The sequence below is a fragment of the Heteronotia binoei genome, chromosome 3 (assembly GCF_032191835.1).
Source record: "Heteronotia binoei isolate CCM8104 ecotype False Entrance Well chromosome 3, APGP_CSIRO_Hbin_v1, whole genome shotgun sequence".
Lineage (NCBI taxonomy): Eukaryota > Metazoa > Chordata > Lepidosauria > Squamata > Gekkonidae > Heteronotia > Heteronotia binoei.
Window position 1 is genome coordinate 108,345,789 of NC_083225.1, and position 15,582 is coordinate 108,361,370.

Below are 15,582 nucleotides of genomic sequence, written 5' to 3' on the forward strand. Positions count from 1 at the left end.
CCTCACCTTCTCTGGTAGCTGGTTCCACCAGCAGGGGGCTGTGATTGAAAAGGCCCTATCCCTGGTTGCCTTCAGACGGGCATCCTTCGGCCCAAGGATTACTAGAAGATTTTGGGAACTAGATCTGAGTAATCTCTGGGGAACATGTGGGGAGAGACGGTCCCTAAGGTAGGTAGGTCCTAGGCCATATAGGGCTTTAAAGGTAATAACCAGCACCTTGTAATGAACCCGGTATATTATTGGCAGCCAGTGCAGTCCCCGGAGCCCTGGCTGAATGTGCTCCCACCTAGGAAGCTCTAATAACAGCCGAGCAACGGCATTCTGCACTAGCTGCAACTTCCAGGTTTGGAACAGGGGCAGCCCCATGTAGAGGGCATTACAGTAGTCCAACCTCAAGGTGATCATTGCATGGATCACTGTTGTCAGGTCGCCGTGTTCCAGGAAAGGGGCCAACTGCCTTGCCCACCTAAGATGAAAAAATGCGGACTTAGCAGTGGCTGCTATCTGGGCCTCCATTGTCAAGGCAGGCTCCAATAGTCCTGACCCTGTGTGCTACTGTCAGAGGTGCACCGTCAAAGGCCAGTAGGGGAATTTCCCTTCTCGGTCCACACCGACCCAAGCAAAGGACCTCTGTCTTCGCTGGATTTAGTTTCAATCTAAAATTCTAAAACAAGTAAGAGACAGACCAATGATGATAGCTGGAAATATGGTGAAAATTTTGAGAGAGGTTCCCTGGCCTGTGAGGCAAAAGAGGAGAGAATATCAAGAGTTAACAGATTTTTTGAGAAGAAGAGAAATACCCTATATATGGTTAATGCCAGAGGGTCTACTTTTTACATATCAGGAGACCAGATACAGGATTAACTCCATTTTTAAAGTGCAACATTTTTTGGAAAGAATGAATGGAAAAGAAGGCAAGGAAAAGGAAGAGGAAGAAGAGGAAGAGGGTGAAGTTTCTGGGGAAGAAAACCCAAATGAACCATGGAGATACCATACAAGGCAATACCCCAAAAAGGATAAAAAAGATAAGGATAACACAAATCCATAATGGCCTCAATAGTCTCAATTAACATAAATGGACTTAATTCTCCTGAAAAAAGGAGGAAGACGTTTAGATATTTGGCAAAATTGGAAATGGATATAATTTGCTTGCAGGAAGCACATATTTTAACGAAAGATCAACACTTCTAGAAAAACAAAAAACTAGGTAACCTATTTGCAGCAACAGACAACAACAAGAAGAAAAGAGGAGTGGCAACATATATCAAAGACAAATTTAATTCACAATTGAAATTTGCTTCTGAAGATGGAAGAATCTTGTTTGTAGAAATTACTGTGGATAATAAAAAAAAATTGGCAAATGTCTATGCTCCAAATGATAACCAAGATAAATTGTTCCAAAATTTGCGTTCCAAACTAGTAAACTTGGATTATACAGAATATAGTTTAATAGGAGACATTAATGCAGTTCCAGATAGACAGTTGGATAAAAAAACATCCAAACAGATGAAATTAAAGGCTCTCAGTTGCCAGTAAGTTTTTGGAAATTAGCAGAAGAAATGGATCTGGTAGACGTATGGAGAACAAGGTACCCTAACTCTAAAGACTATACCTATTATTCTGCCAGACACCAAACCTGGTCAAGAATTGACATGTGTTGGCTTTCAGCAAGCCTGATTAAAGATTTAGTTGACACAGAAATTCAAACAAAGTTATTTCAGATCATAGTCCTGTAATGATAAAGTTAAAAGATCCATGGAAGAGAAAAGTATGGAATTTAAACATTTCTATTTTGAAAAATGAAAAATTTCTTAAAGAATCCAAGGTTGAAATGGAGTACTTCTTCAAACAAAATATAACACAAGAAGTGAAAATGCAGGTAGTTTGGGACACTGCTAAGGCTTATTATAGGGGTCTTGCAATTTGATATAGTAGCAAGAAAAGAAAAGAGAGATCTGAAAATTTTAAAAACCTAATATCACAGGCTGGAAAAGCGGAAAGGAATCTTAAAAAACAACCAACAAAAGGTGAATTTCAAAAGAAAGTGAAAGAAATGCAACATAAATTGAATCTAGTCCTTATGGAAGAGATGGAGATTAAACTGAGATACGCAAGACAAATTTTTTTTCCGAATATGCTAACAAGGTGGTTAGTTTATAAGATTAGAAAAGAGAAGACCAAAAGAATAATTACATCATTGAAAGTTGAGAATGATGAAGAGAAAAGTCAAAAACAAAAAATATCTCAAATTGTGGCAAGTTCAGAAAACAGAATTAGAAGAATACATCAAACAAAATAATCTTAATAAATTTACAGAGGAACAACAAAAATTTTTAAATGAGCCAATAACAATAAGAGAAATTGGAGAGGCAAAGAAATCTCAAAAGAAAGGCAAAGTTCCAGGTCCAGATGGTCTACCTGCAGAATTTTATAAAGCATAGGAAGACTCTCTACTTTTACCATTTAAACATCTCATAGAAAAGATTCAAGAAGATGGTCAAATACCACTATCATGGCAAGAAGCTACAATATCCTTGATCCCAAAAGAAAACAATGATCTGAAAGATATTAAAAATTATCGTCCAATCTCGCTTTTAAACATGGATTATAAAATTTTTGCTGCAGTATTGGCACAACATTTGAAGAAAGTCTTACAATCTATAATACACTATGATCAAGCAGGATTTCTCCCTAAAAGATATTTAAAAGACAATGTAAGAACAGTTTGTAACATTTTGGAATATTATGAGAGACATCCAGAGAAACAATTGGCACTAATTTGCTTGGATGCTGAGAAAGCTTTTGACAATGTTCCTGGCATTTTATGTTACAACAATTGAAAGGTATGGAGTGTGGTGAAAATTTTTTGAGATCAGTAAAAGTATATTCTTCACAAAATGCAAGGTTGACAGTGAATGGCGAACTAACAGATGTTATCAAAATTCAAAAAGGTACAAGACAAGGCTGTCCACTGTCACCTTTACTTTTCATTCTTTCTCTAGAAATACTGAATAACCAAATAAGGAAAGATTCAAACGTAAAGGGAGCTGTTATAAAAAATGAACAATATAAACTTAGAGCTTTTGCAGATGATTTAGTCTTTATATTAGAACAACCAATGGATTCAATTGACTGTCTTATGAGTAAGATTAATCAATTTGGCCAATATGCAGGATTAAAGATTAATTACCATAAAACAAAATTTTTGGCAAAGAATATGACGATGGAACAAATTCAGTCTTTCCAGCAGAAATCTGGATTGTTACATGAATTTTTTAAAAAAATATTTAGGCATCATTATGTCAAATAAATGTAGCAGCTTAAAAGCAGATAACTATGACAACCTACTTAAAGAAATCAAAAAAGATTTGGAAAAATGGTATGACTTAAATTTATCTTTACTGGGAAGAATAGCTCTAATAAAGATGAACATTTTACCAAGATTATTGTTCCTATTTCAAACTATTCCAATATTGTTAAATAGTGGATTTTTTTCAAGAACTGAATAGGATGATTGCCAAATATATTTGGTAAGGCAAAAACCCTAGGATTAAACTCAAAGCACTGCAGGATTCCAAATTAAGAGCAGGTTTGGGTCTAACAGACTGGTAGATATATTATAAAGCATCTGCACTGTTATGGGTAAGAGACTGGATACTCCTGAATGACAGGAGACAATTGTTATTAGAAGGACATGATTTGACTGTGGGGTGGCATGCATATTTGTGGTACCAAAGACTTGAAGGACATTCATATTTTAAAAATCATTGGTTTAGAAAATCTTTGTATCATACTTGGTCATGGTTTAAGACAAGAATTTATTAATAAAATTCCAAGATGGGACTCACCAGTAGAAGCATTTACTCACCAAAACCTTTTAAAAATAAACCAGAATTACAAGTATGATGATTTGTTGGGAAAAGACAATCAATTGAAAACTAAAGAAGAATTTGAAAATATGGATATTAAAATGAATTGGTGGTTGAGAATGCAAGTCAAATCGAGATATGCCAAAGACAAGATGATAGGTTTTAATACAGAACAATATGTATTTGATCAAATTTTGTTGGGCCCACAAGAAAAGCTAATTTCCAAATTATATACATTTCTACTTCAAATGAAGACACAAGATGAAGTTATAAAGGATTGTATGATTCAATGGGCAAAAAACTTTGGATATAATATTGCATTAGAAGATTGGGAGAGACTTTGGAAACTGAACGTGAAGTTAACTAGGTTAGTGACTTTTAAAGAAAATTTATACAAGATGTTTTATAGATGGTATCTGACACCACAGGAACTGTGTAAAATCTATACTAATATGTCCAACAAATGTTGGAAATGTACCAAACAGACTGGTTCCTTTTTCCATATGTGGTGGACATGTGAGACAGTTAAAGGTTATTGGAAAATGATCCATGAAATGGTGCAGAGGATTACAAAGACACAGATTCATTTCAAACCAGAACTATTTTTATTGAACATATTTCCAGAGGACTATTCCAAAGAGATGAGACATTTGTTGGCGCAATTTAACACAGCAGCTAGGATTCTTCTGGCACAAAGATGGAAGTCTCAGGAGATTCCCACGAAAATAGACGTAGTGGGAAAGGTTTTGGAAACAGCAGAGCTGGACTTTTTATCTCAGCTGTTAACTGGGAAATCTAAAGAAGAAGCAAGAAAATATTGGAATAAATTTTATGCCTGGCTGGATAATCAAGGCTTTTAAAGTTCTCTGATGTGAACTTATTTTTCTTTTTTCCTGTATTTTATAGTATAAATTTTGTTTTTATTAAATTCTCAAATTTATTAAATTGTAACAAAAAGAACATATTATAAAATGTAAAATGGAATTGGTGCAGTTGCAATAAAATAATAGAGGATAAGCTATGATAAAAAGTTAATGTAGAATTATAAGTGTAGAAAGAATTTCTAGATAAAATAATAATGGAATGTATGGTGTCTTTTATCTCCCAATCCTCTATCTTGTCTTTCTTTCTGAAACTAATAAAACTTTTTGAAAATTGAAAAACGAAAAGAGTAAATTGAGATAAAATGAAGAATTGAAAACACCAAAAGCTAAATGCAGGTTTTTCTTTTCTTGGTGGTGAAAAATTAATGAAAATGAATAGCACAAACTTAATGGTGGCTGCAGAACATGTGGTTAAAAAGTATTAAGAGGCCTTAAATACTGACCAATGTGAACTTGAAATATTCAGAGATCAAAGTCATACTTTTTCTAAAAATACAGAACAAAAGAGCTACCCAGATTTATTATCTGTGATTTACACAAATGATTTACAGTATGCATTTCCTAATTTGTGTACCGTGTTAAGTATGTATGCCATTCTACCAACAACATCAGCATCTTCTGAGAGAAGTTTTAGCAAAATAAAGCTTATGTACCAGGAACATTTATCAAGCCTGGCCATATTGTCTATTGAAAGTGATGTGGCAAATACTATAAATTATGATGACGCAGTGAGAAGCTTTGCTGGGAAAAAAGTGAGAAAAGTTCACTTTTAGTTGAAAAGGAGATTGTGGTTTATATTCAATGTATACATCATTACTAATGCTTAATTTTATTTAAGAAAGAAATGCTCTTACACGCTGTACTATTTTATGTATTTTCTCTTAAGGACATGATGGCCCAGCAAGAGCATTTATTTTTCTTATATCTCTGCTTTGCAACTGCTGTGGATTCTTTTGGGTATCAGAAATTTGCCTTGACTAACCAATGAATGATATTTTTCTAGAATAAAGAATTTGAATCTAATTTCTTTACTTGGCTAGTGGGCTTTGTTTGTTGGAGTTTAAATTTCCTCCAACATAGGGAGTTCTCTACCACATTTGTCTCACTGGAATACTGACAACTTGCGCTTGCAATAGTTTTAGGAGAGCCAACCCTTCACTTGCTCCTCTCTCTTCCAGTATTTTTTTTTTTTTTGCCATGGAATGACTCTCATCATGCCTTTGAGTTCCTTAAAGTCTGTCTTCCTAATAGCTAACATGCATGTCTGGCTATGAACTCCCTTAGCTCCATACAACAAAAGGAATTCTAGGAGGAATGCTTAACTAATGACAGCTAAGATAATGTAAAAATGCTATTATTAATTCATAGAAGTCAACACAATTTATGCTGGTATTTAAAAGATTTGTTTATTATATAGTTATACTAAAAACATTGATCATATATGTATATATAAAGAAAAAATATGTTCTCTCTAAGCTGTGGAGTCTTGTGAGCAAAAATTCTACTTTGTGAGCTACTGGCATTAGAGTTGCGAGCTACTGCATAAATTAGCTTGCTCTGGGGTCATTTTTCCTGAGCTGAGACAAAAATGTGCGAGCTGGAGCTAAAAAATTGTGAGCTAGCTCACATTAACTCAGCTTAGAGGGAACACTGGCAGGGCACCATTTTTTTTACTTTTGCCTTCACTCAAAAAATATGCTTTCTTGCAAAGAGATGTATGCCATATAGGTAGGATATACATGCATTCACTGTAACATGTGACCAAGGTTAGTGGGAGTTCCAAGCTGAAAAAGATCAGGGCTTTTTAAATAGCAGGAACTCCTTTGCATATTACACCACACACCCCTGATGTAGCCAATCCTCCTGGACCTTACAGTAGGCCTTGTACTAAGAGCCCTGTAAACACTTGGAGGATTGGCTGCATCGGAGGGGAGGGGGGCTAATATGCAAAGGAGTTCCTGCTACAAAAATAGCACCGGCTGAGATTACTAACAAGCATGAAACAATCTAAGCATTTATGGAACAGCACCAGGAATTAAGTTCTTAGAACAAATCAAATTAATGGGACTGCCAGTTATCTTGCTCTAGCATGACTCCTGTGTCTTTGAAAGCTGCACTGACAGACAGCAGTTTACCAGGTTAGAACAAGACAGTTGGTAAGAGGATGAGGGAGGAAGAATTGTTGAGACAATATATGTTATGTTTGTGCAGTAGGGGTATTTGAAGCACTCCGTTTTTGAGTTACAGAATCCCTTTCCTTGCTCACCATTGTGGGTGCATTGTCTTGCATCCTCAATTAGTGAGGATGAAGATCCAATTCAGTGCTTTTATATCAAGGTGGACTATCTGGAAGTGTTCTGAGTGGGCAAGTCTTAATAATATGTCACAACAATTTTTTCTCATATTTGACCTGCAATGCAGTCATTGTGTGTGTGAATAGTGAGATTTTATTTAAGATAAGCAATGTATAAATCCAGCAAGGACACTGTTAAATGTGCTTTGATTGGTTTGGTTGCTGATCAGAAACCTAAGCATCACTAAGATAGTATGCATGTGGCAGGCTAAGTGTAAGACATTTTTTATTTACTGGGAATTTTGAATTTATGCTCATTTTGCACCATACCACCACGACACTGTTGAGACAGCTATGCCCCTTAGTTCCAATGAGCCCTTAGTTCCAGTGTGGTGGACATCTGAGTAGGCAATGCCAGTATGGGCACATGCAGTGACAAAGTCTATAGACTGGGTGGAGACCTAGACTCCATGTGGTCAATCAAGAGGCCAGGTACCACTGAGTAAATTGGAGGTTAGTGCCTTTCATCCTCTGGAGCATGCTTGGTCGCTAAAGTGAAGGGAGTATCTGAGAGCTATCAGACAAACTGCTGCACAAAATCTGAGGTTTGCAGCCTGCAGCAATGCTGCTTCAGCCTGGTTTGCCACCCTGGGAGGATTGAGTCGCTGCTTGCCCATTTGGGCACGCAATGCTGGGGGCGGGGCCAGGCTATCTTAACGGCCAGACCTCCGCTCTTTCCTATCAGTCCTGCGGACGATCGGCTCAGGGAAGGACAGCTCTCTACGTGGTTCGGGCATGCAGGGAGGCCTCCATGATTGCGTCAGGAAGCGTTCTGGGGCTGCGTCATCGTCCGAGGGTCCCTGAAGGCTTCGGAGAGTGGCTGGAGGCTTGGCTGTGGCGGCGGTCATTCCTTCATGTAGCTGAAGGGTTTCCTTGGGCTGAGGGAGGGTGTCTACTGGGGACTCTGGGTTGTGTTTTCAGGTTAAGCCTGGGGTGGTCTGCCCTCTCCGTTCTTGGTGAAGCACTCTGTTTTTGAGTTACATAATCCCTTTCCTTGCTCACCATTGTGGGTGCATTGTCTTGGGTGGTAGGTCTGAGTCCCAGGGGGATATAGGGTGGCTTCAGTTGCTGGGGCTGCTTTTTGAGTGGAGTCGGCCATTTTAAGCTCCTTTCTTGTAGGAGGGGAGGCAGCCATTTTAGATAGCACCTGTGAGCAGCCATCTTGAGGGTACTATTGTGCCTGTGAAAATGTCAGGTGGTAAGGGGTCCGGTAGGTCCAAGGGCAAGAAGCCAGCGCCCAGGGCACCCAAGGCTCCTGCTAAGAGGTCCCCACCCCCGTTATCCTTATCTGACGAGGAGGGCAATGTAGCGGTTGACACCAATACTATGCATAGGTTGCAGGCTTTGGAGCAGGCATCAGGCATTCCCTCTCCAGGAGGGGTTGAGGGGAATAGGGCCTCTAGGAGGGGGCTGCAAGCTAATATACTAACCAGGCTGTCTATCCTTGAGGGCAGGTCTGGTGGAGTTGTAGCTGACAGAGATGTTGGTCCCAGCAGTCCAGATGTGGGTGCAGTGTCAGCGGCTGGAACATCTGGAGTTGGATCATCATTGGTTCCAGCTAGATTTGTAGGTAAGTCTGGGGACAATTGGCAGGCTTGTGCTGGGCAGGCTTGGCCATGGGGACCATGGGGTCCTGCCTTGCTGTCCAGGCAGGGTATTCCTGCTGTGAGTCTGGGGGTGCCTGCTACCTTTGGGTCGGGGTCCCTGTCGAATTGGGTTTGGCCAAGTGGGCAATGTGGCCCTTGCGAGGCTTGCCCGGATATGGGGGCACCTGGGTATGGCAGGTTCTCTTATGGGCGCAACTTCTCCTTATGGGATGGTTCCTTTTACATCCTTGTCCTTTGGGGATGTTGTCTTCCCGTTAGGGGACCACTTGCTACCCGCAAACAGGGAAAACATCCTGAAAGGGGAGTATGTAGACATTTTTTCTCTTCTCTTTCAAGAGTTGGAGAAAAAAGATAAGGAGGAGTTGGATGAGAAGGAGAAATTTAAAAAGCGAAAGGTGGATCGGACCTGGTCAAATTGGCTTCCGGGGTTTTGTATTTAAGCCGGGGTGATTGCCCAGGCGCAGCCTTGGTGGGCAGCTGCCCTTTTCCAATATTTGGATATAATTTACAAGGGCTACACAGCCTTCAGTGGCCTCGCCTGGTTGCAGTACGATGAAGAGCTTCAGATGAGGGCTGCCCTGTATCCATCTCTTCAGTGGAACCATATCCATCAGCAGCTGTGGCTGCAGGTCATGTCCCTGGCTAGGCCTAACTTGGGTGATCGCTCTGATAGTGGTCCCCTGGTGAGCAGGTCATCTACAACCTCTTTGACATCATCAGGCTCTCCCCACTGTTCAGTGGGGCAGGCGGTTCAACCCTGCTTGCTCTGCTGGGAATTTGGCTCTCTGGGAGTGTGTAGCAGGAAGGCTTACCAGTTCAAGTACGAATGCCCCATGTGCAGTGGGTCCCACTCCTTTAACAGCTGCCCCAGAGCTTGGGGACGTAAGAATACAAAGAAGCCTGGTGGGGGTGGAGGATCATATCAAGCTGGAAAAGGGGTGCAGCCCAATAAGTGTGGGGCTTCTTGAGCATTGGCTGTCAAGGTACCCTCGAAGGGCAGACAGTTTTTATTTGTTGGAAGGTTTTGAAGTTGGTTTTAGGATCCCTTTTCAGGGGCCTCGAGTCCCATTTATGTCTGGGAACCTTAAGTCAGTTAAGGGCTTAGAGCAGGTTGTTAGAGACATGATTGCCAAAGATTTGGCGGAGGGTAGGATCTTCGGTCCTTTTTCACAAACTCCAGTGTGTACTCTTAGGGTTTCGCCCTTGGGCATGGTGCCGAAAAAGGGGCCTGGTGAATTTCATTTGATTCACCATCTCTCCTTCCCCAGGGGGAAGTCTGTGAATGATGGGATTCCCGAGCACTTATGCTCAGTTAGGTATACCAGCTTCGACCAGGTTGTAGCTGTGGTGAGACACTGCAGGGTGGGCACATAGTTGGCAAAATGCGATATTAAATCTGCATTTTGCCTTCTTCCAGTGCATCCTGATGATTTCGAACTTTTGAGGTTTTCTTTTGAGGGTCAATTTTACATGGATAGAGCATTGCCTATGGGCTGCTCTGTATCATGTTCTGCTTTCGAGTGTTTCAGCACATTCTTGGAATGGGCTGTGCGGGAAAAAGTGGGTGTTCAGGACGTTGTTCATTAATTGGATGACTACCTTTTTGTGGGTCCCAAGGGGACTGGGCGTTGTAGCAGCTGCTGTCAGGCTTTATTGAGCTGGCTGTGGAGCTTGGGATCCCTTTGGCTCCAGAGAAAACAGAAGGTCCGACCCAAAAGCTGACGTTTTGGGGATTGAGATTGATACCGTAGCGCAGCTGTCCAGGGTACCTCTTCAAAAAATAATTGAATTGAGGACTAGGATTTTTGCCTTTCTTCTTTAAAAGAAGGTTACCTTGCTAGAGTTGCAACAGCTAGTGGGGCACCTCAACTTTGCGTGCAAACTGGTTGCTCCTGGGAGGGCTTTTCTTAGAAGGCTCTGTGATGCTATGGCAGGGTTCAGCATAGAACACAGGTTACCTGCAGCATGAAGGATGATTTGTGAGTTTGGCAGGAATTTTTGGAGTCCTTCAATGGAGTCTCGTTCTGGAGAGAGGACATGAGGCTCGAAGCTGAGCTCCAGGTCATGTCTGATGCTGCGGGGTCTTTGGATTTGGAGTCTATTTTCGTGAACATTGGTGCGCGGATAATTGGCCAGACTCTTGGAAGCAGGTAGGAGTGAACCGAGATCTTACATTTCTTGAGTTCTTTCCCATTTGGTTTGGCTGTGGGGGAAGGATATGGCCAATCACACCGTTCATTTTTGGTGTTTCAATAGGGCAGTAGTCCATGTCATTAGTTCCCTTTCATCCAAATCCTGGCGGGTTATGAGGTTGGTGAGGGCCTTCACTCTGCGTTGTTTGCAGCTTAATATTTTGTTTTTAGCCAAGCATGTGCCTGGGGCGAGTAACGGGGTGGCTGATGCTTTTTCTTGTAAACAGACGAGAGGTTTCATCAGCTGGCCCCAGATGTTGACAGAGAGGCGGTGCCAATGCCCCAGGAGCTATGGCTGATTGGAGAGCCGAGGCCTGCAGAGCGATAGGCCTAGCCATTGCACTTAGCACCAGGAAGTCTTACGAATGGGCTGTGCGGCAGTTTGAAGACTTTAGGGCTGAGATAGGGTATTGCATTTTGTAGCCCCTCCCAGTGGAGCAGTTGCTCCATTACTGTGTTTCACTTCGAGGTAAGGGATTGGCCGTGCGATCCATTAGGGGGCGCATGTCTGCATTGGCATTTGCCAGTAAGGCACTGGGTTATAAGGAGGAGACAGCTGATTTTCGTATTTGAAAGATGCTGGAGGGGTGGGCCAGAGAGGCCAGACCCAGGGTCGATACGCGGAATCCTATGTCTCCGTCGATTCTGCGGGGTTTGAAGGGGATTTGGGACATGGTGTGTGCTTCTTCTTTTGAAGCATGTTTGTTTCATTCTGCATCTTTAGTAGCCTTTTGGGGGGCCCTTAGAGTCAGCGAGCTGGTGGCACAGTCAAGAAACGATGTATCTCGTAAGGCTCTGTTGTTAAGGGACCTTAAGTTGTCTGAGGGTAAGGCGGTGATTAATGTCCGTCGCTCTAAGACGGATCAGTTGCAAAAAGGTACTGTACTTGAGTTGGGTAATTGTTCAGAGCTTGAGCTGTGTCCAGTTACCACGTTGGCTGCTTATTTGGCAGTCCGGGGGCCCATGGAGGGGTTTTTGTTTTGCCATTATGACGGTAGCCCACTGACGAAGCATCAGTTTTGGGCGGTGATGTCACGGGCATTAGGTGAGCTGGGGTTGGCTGGGGTGCGGTTTGGAACCCACTCTTTTAGAATCGGGGCAGCCTCAACAGCTGCTGCCATGGGGTATCCTTTCTCCTCCATTCAGCGCTTGGGCTGTTGGCATTCATCGGCCTACATCATGTCTTATGTTAGACCGTTCCTCCGGCCTTAAGTAGCTTGTTTGTTGGGCTGTTATTGGTTATGTTCTCGTTTAACTGTTTTTTCTTTTTAGATGCTGTTGTTCCTGGCCAGAGGAGCCGAGTTCTCGTCTGTGGCCATAGCCACGTGGTTTGGGCTGCTCATCAGGAGCAGAGAACTTCGGTTGGCTCTCAGATGGGACTCAGCCCACATGTTTTTATTGAGTGGGGGAGGGGTGCCAGGGCCTTCAGTGGCTGGGCCTGCTGCCTTTTTTATTTCAAGATAGTGCGGGTCCTCCTCCTCAGGTTTTAATTGTTCACCTGGGAGGTAATGATCTAGGGCTTTTAAAGGGCAAGGCCTTAGTTTGGTAGGTCCACGATGATTTTCAGTGTATTAGGGAGCGATGGCCTGGGACCACCATAATACAACCTTGGTATGGAATGTTCAAGCCTCTTCATTGTAAAATCACCTTCTGTGATTTTTTCCAAGTGCGGCATTCTTAGAGACACTGAATGCTGAAGGACTGAAATAGCTATGCTACCATACACTAAACATGAGTCAGCAGTGTGATGTAGTAGCTAAAAAAGGCCAATGCAATTTTGTATTTTTAGTATAGTGTCCATATCTGCAAATATAGTGTCCAGAACATGTGAAGTGATGGTATTGTTTTACTCTGTTCTGGTTAGACCTCACTTAGAGTATTGTGTTGAGTTTTGGGCACCACATTTTAAGAAGGATATAGACAAACTGCAGCATGTCCAGAGGAGGACATTGAAGATGGTGAGGGGTCTGGAAACCAAGTCCTATGAGGAAATGTTGAAGGAGCTGGGTATATTTAGCCTGGAGGCAACTGAGAGATGATATGATCACCTTCAAGTACTTGAAGGACTGTCATATAGTGGATGGTGTGGAGTTGTTTTCTTTGGCCCAGAATATCAGACAGGCTGAAATTAAATCAAAAGAGTTTTTGGTTTAACATTAGGAAGAATTTCCTGATGGTTAGAGCAGGTCCTCAGTGGAACAGGCTTCCTCAGGAGCTGGTGGGCTCTTCTTCTTTGGACTTTTTTAAACAGAGGCTAGATGGCCATCTGAAAGCAATGCTGAATCTGTGAATTTAGGCAGATCATGAGAAGGAGGGCAGGAAGGCTTGCATCAGTGCATAGTTCTCATGGCCCTTTCTTACAGGGCCAGGGAAATGCTGATCACCACTTTGGTGTCAGGAAGCATTTTTTTTCTCCAGGCCAATTTGGCCAGGGATCCTGGAGGGTTTTTTTGCCATCTTCTGGGCATGGAACAGGAGTCACTCTGTGTGTGTGTGTGGGGGGGAGGTACTTGTGAATTTCCTGCATTATGCAGGGGTTGGACTAGATGGCCCTGGAGGTCCCTTCCAATTCTATGATTCTATAATCAATTTTTTAAAAAAATACTTAATGTTGTTTACAATGTGGATTCAAACAGGGCTCTTTTTGTAGCAGGAACTCCTTTGCATATTAGGCTACACCCCCCTGATGTGGCCAATTCTCCAAGAACTCTTACAGGGTTCTTCTTACAGGGCCTACTGTAAGGTCTTGGAGGCTTGGCTATATCAGGGGGTTGTAGCCTAATATGCAAAGGAGTTCCTGTTACAAAAAAAGCCCTGGATTCAAATAATAAACATTTTTTTCAAGTGAAATGGGAAAAGGATCAGGGAGGTATCACTTCCAGTGAAGAATAGAGGTGCAAATTAACAAATGAATCTAAATTCACATGTTTTTATAATTTGAAGAAAACTGAGGAACCCACAAGGACCCTAAAGTTCAAGAGCTGGTAAAGGTCCCCATGAGTGAGTAAGTGTGTGTGTGTGGGGGGGAGACGAATTGGGACTTCAGGACTTGAGACAGCATTGAGTGGAGGGAGGGATTTAATCTGAACTACAGAGTCTTTTTCTTTAATCCATCACAGTTTGACATGTGGGTCTTTAATTATCAATGCTCACAGCCAGGCCTCATTTTGGGCAGGAGCTCACAGGAATGGAGCTCTGAAACCCTTAAATCAGGGGAGTCAAACTCATTTGTTATGAGGGATGAAATCTGACATAAATGAAACCTTGCTGGGCCAGGCCATGTTGGGTTGGGCTGAGCCATGTTGGGCCTGGCCATGTGTGTACCTATTTAAGATTAGGTAGCAGAGATATAAACTTTATAAAAAAGGACACAGACAAAAACAATTAAATATATATTTTTTAAAAAACTTAAAACATGCTTAAAGCGTTAGCACTCATTGGTCTTAATGGTGCTTTCTTTGTATTTTTCCCATTAAATCCTGGGAACTAAGCAAAGGAAGCTCTGGCTCAGCCAATAGAAGGAAGAGAGGCTTGGTTCAGTAGCTCTGCTGTGTGATTGAGAGAGTCTGGAAAAACTAGCTCTGCCTCCCCCCCTTCCTCCCCAAGGGAGGAGCCTCAGCCAATGGAGAAAATAGAGGGTTTGCTCTGTAGCTCCTGTGCAATTGAGCAAGCCTTGCAAAGCAAGCTGTTATGCAGAAGGAAGCAAGATATATGGAGAAGGAAGCAGATGACAGCCAATTGTTTGGGGGCCTGATAGAAGCCCTCCCTGGGCCCTGATTCAGCCCCCAGACTTTATGTTTGACACCCCTGCTTATTGTGCTCTTTCTTTCATAACCTCCTACTCACCCAAATACTTGCTTCTGGGCTCCATTGTTCAAACTTCCTGTGAGAATTTTTCTGAATTCTAAGATTTGTCAAACTTTCAAATATTTTCCCCATGAAAAATGGGAAGATAACCAAACATATAAAGCAGACAGATGGAAATCTTCATCATGCCACTGTGGCCACATAGAAGAAAATAATTTAAAAAGTATGATGGGAGTAAGGTTTTATTATGACAATTATAATTCAAGAAGCATTTTAAGGTAGATGCTGAGCTGATATAATTTAGTACACCTTCTGGTGATGTCGGGGTTGTGTGACATATGCAAATGAGTTGTGCAAATGAGTTGTTCTAATGAACTCTGGCACCTCTTTTTTCTATGAAATGACCCCTGCTCACAGTCTCTACAGTCCTGTGATCTGATGTAATGCTGGGTGGGGAGCAATATTCCCTCTATGCTCCACAGTGTTGTGAGCAGAAATTCTACCCTGTGAGTGAAAAAAAACCCTAGTAGCATTAAAGTTGTGAGCAGGTCTATATTTGACTATTACGTAAATTAGGGTTTTTTTAGAATACATCCATTATATACAAATCTCTGAATAAATTCTTTTAAAACAGGGTTTCCCGAACTGTTTTCCCCTGTGGCCTGGTTATTTTTATAACTTCTCCTTTGTGGCCCACTAATATTTGAGGGTGAAGCCAGGAGACTTTGGGGGATGAAGCTGGGAGACAGGAATTATGTCATTTCCTGTTAGGCTTGCCAATCCCCAGGTCCTAGCGGGGGTTGTCCTGCTTTCCCAGGCTCCTTCCTGCCCCCAGTCAGCTGGCTGGCGGGGGGAAGCCCCACCCCCACA